The 3,600-nt window shown below is 38.8% G+C and overlaps 1 long non-coding RNA gene across 1 annotated transcript; it reads left to right on the top strand.

Moving 5' to 3' along the window:
• Window positions 1–1,295: 1,295 nt before the first annotated feature.
• On the top strand, window positions 1,296–3,055 carry LOC133739560 (uncharacterized). Its single transcript, XR_009860685.1, has 2 exons — window positions 1,296–1,954; window positions 2,268–3,055. It is a non-coding gene; the product is annotated as an uncharacterized LOC133739560 (long non-coding RNA).
• Window positions 3,056–3,600: the final 545 nt, after the last annotated feature.

Here is a 3,600-nt window from a genome sequence, read left to right as displayed (position 1 = left end):
AAAGATGGAGAACCTAGCTGCCATGTCCTTCCCTTTTCATTTACGACAACAAGGTCTCCATGATTGAATTAAGTGGACAGCAAGGAAAAGATATGGTTGCTTTCACCTTTCTTCTTCACTCGGATCCATCTCAATGGGATATTAATTACCTCTCCAAGATTTTCTTTCTCACCCGGATCCATCTCAAGGGGATATTAATTACCTCTCCAAGATTTTCTTCCTCACCCGGATCCATCTCAATGGGATATTGCCTCTCCTTGCCAATATGTTAATACTAACAAATCACCAGAAGATCACAGCGCACAACCTGCATGGACAGCAAACATGTGTAGACTTCGATGTGCATGCCTAAAAAGCAAAAGTCACCATCTCAAAGCAGAGCACATAGAAATATATAATTAAGATCATCACATGGCTTATGAATACTTTTGTGGTTAATGGAATGCCAACAACACATGTTGTACTAACATGTACTAACAGGGTATTTCTGTTTTTCAAAGAGGGTGAATGTGGAGAGTGATCGGAACTCGGCCATTAGTGACACTATGTTCCAATGCTGGAATTTGCAGCAGCCAGGATTGTATTAAGACGTTGGCCGTTCATGAACGACCATGTTAGTCTTAATGCAGGAGGAGATCCCAATGGAGTTTGGCCGTTCATGAACGACCATAGTTGTTTTCAAAAGGATATGGGTTGTTCATGAACAGCCCTCCTTTTGTTTGAAGCAAGCTTTTTAGTTCTCTGTCAAAGAAGACAAGAATAGCATGACGTGGTGTATACCTGAGCTTCTCCCCTGCAGCTTGGCTTGTCGTCACTCTTTATCTCGGCAGAACTTCAACAATTAATTGCTGCTTCTTTTTTCACCCTCTGTTTCGGCAGAGCTTTAGCTTTTGCTTGCTGATTTCTTCCTCCCTTCTCCTTCCGTCCTCTCTGTTCTGTGCGTCTTTGTCTTTATATAATTAGGATAGTTGCTCATCAGATAACTCTATCTTCCCGCAAGACTTGTAATCTTGAAATTTGAATGACAAACTTTTAATTTTGGATAACAAGCTTATCTTGTATTTTGACCAGCATCAAACCCGTATTTGCTTCACATTTGAAGCTAGTAAACTTTGACTATCAGCCTATGTCCCTTGCTTAATTGTCAAAGTTAGCTTTAAATGGCCTAATTGCCGTTTGACATAGTCAAGGCTATAACAACCTGTACAAGCTTATCCATGTGGGAGATTTGAATGTAATTCATTGCCAGTGTATTATTTTTTTTCAGTCTCGCAACAGCTTGTACAAGCGTATAATTGTGCACCAATATTTGTTGTGATGGGCTCCTTCTTTTCCGATTTAAAAGACCATCACCATGTAACGTGATTTTTTTTCGGTTTCAACAAGTATTTAAAGAAAAGAACCCTAGCCTTTCCTCATTTTTCTCCCTCTCTCTCTCAGCCGCGTGATCTCTTTTTTCTCTCTTCTCTCTCTCCTTCCTCAACTATATGTTCTCGCCAGAGATCATCAATTTCGGCCACCACCTCACAACACCATCACTACTTGTTGAATCGGGACCGAAATCTGCTCAAGATCCAAGTTCAAAGTCGCTAAACACTGCCTTCGGCCTCCGCACGCGACATCTTAGGCCACGACACCACTGTTCCTTTTCTTTTTCTGATTTTCGGCCGCCATCTCACAACACCTCCACCACTGCTACTTAGCAGACAAAGAGGAATAAAAATAGAAATCCCCTTCCTCAACCTACGCCGGACGACTGCCGTAGCTCTGCCTTAGGAAAAATGGGCAAGTCATCGTGTGAGGATCAAAACCTCTTGCTCTCATAGTGTACCACCACAAATATGCATCACCATCTAGAAAATCAACTGCTAATCGCAATTTCATGGCAGCGAGACAACCTAATGAATCAAACACTCTCTCAGCAGCACCCTTTAGCCATCGCCTATTTTATGGTGTGAGTATTTTAAATGAGATGCTAAAATGATGAGATTTTGAGATTTTTGAAATGATTATGAGATTTTTGTATTTTAAATGAGTTGATTTACAATAGATTTTGAGATATCAGTACAAGAGATATATAGCGTGTTTTGAAATATCAGTACTAGAGGTTGATTAAAGTATTTTCACGAAATTATACTGCATGCCTAGTTTTTATTCGAAAGTTAAATTCGGAAAGCATTAAATTTTATTTTATTTCCTTGATATTATTTATTTTTCATCCCCTCACTCTAAAAATGTTCCTAAATGCTTTTTCGTGGGCTTTTCAGTTTTTCGTTCCTAGTTAGAAGATTAGTTGAGGTCAGGCGTGCAGAGAAGGCATAGTGTCCAACACTTCCATCGTTGTAGGTTACTATTTAACCTACTTATGTAATATGTCTATCTAATCCTTAGATTGCTCTGATCACCAGATTATTGAATTGTGTTGTAAAGTTAAGCATTTGGAATTTGCGATCTTTGGGTTAAAATCTTGTTTACAGGTTTGATGTTTGAGTACTTTTCTTAGGGAAAGTTCTACCAAATTTTTAGTAGAGTTTCTCTTAAGTTGGGATAGCAGGGACACTTCAGATTTCAGGGTAACATCCATGACAAGTCTTGTTAATGATACACCGGCTCTGGCTCCAGCCTCTCTGCTAGCAGTTGCTGTGAATCGTCCCCTCGTATTAGTAGAGCGACATCGAGTTTCGAGGTCACACCATCGATGGAGGCCATTTGGATGTTAGGGATGAAGGGGATCAGAGGAAAAGAGAGTGAACAAGATAAAAAAGGGGAGAGAACGGTTGGAGATGGATTAGAGAATTTGATCTGGGTTTGGACAGACTAACGACCTTGTAGCTGCTAGAAAACAACGAGAGAGAAGAAACGCTTTCCTATGTAAGGTTTTCAATAACTAGAGGGGACGTTTTTCTAATTTGTGCATACATATCACTCCTTTCATCACATTCATTGAGAGAGAAATATGGTGGCTGATGGTCTTACAAAAGAAAGTACTGACCAAGACTTGGGTCTCTGTAAAATGCCTACTGCCCCTTCATTACTCAAGTTGTTCTTGATGACATTGTTAGTCGTGCTTGAGTTTTTGTAATAGATCTGGTTGACAAGTTTTTTTGTTTAATTTTTTTCCCTTTGTTTGGGCCTTGAGCCCAATAGTATCAAAAAAAATAAGAAGAAAATGGTATCTAGCCCAATAGTTCAATGAAAAAGACATCTAGTCTATTTTTTCTTCGGTGGATGTGAGCCTCAAAAAATTCAACGAGTCTAGTGAGATCTTTTGAGGAATTAAATTTTCAATCTCGAAAATTATTTAAAGACTCATAAATAATTTTTGAAATTTTTTACGAGGAAATTATATAAATTTAGATTTTCTAATAAAGTACGCGATGTGACTAGTGCGTAGGAATTTTCAGAGAATTTTTCGGACACCTGAACTAATTCTGATGAATTTTGAAAGTTTTGGAATTAAGAAATAATTAGCTCGGTGCAATCTGGTACGCACAAATCATCCACCGATTCCATGCCGTCCAATTTTAATTGAAGAGTAGTGTTTTCGGTTTGTTTCCATGCCGTCCAAGTTTTGATTAGCAGTGTTTTCGGTTTGTTTCG

The sequence above is a fragment of the Rosa rugosa genome, chromosome 3 (assembly GCF_958449725.1).
Source record: "Rosa rugosa chromosome 3, drRosRugo1.1, whole genome shotgun sequence".
Taxonomy (NCBI): domain Eukaryota; kingdom Viridiplantae; phylum Streptophyta; class Magnoliopsida; order Rosales; family Rosaceae; genus Rosa; species Rosa rugosa.
The sequence above is the reverse complement of the archived record's forward strand: the minus strand, read 5'-3'. Positions and strand labels throughout refer to the sequence as shown.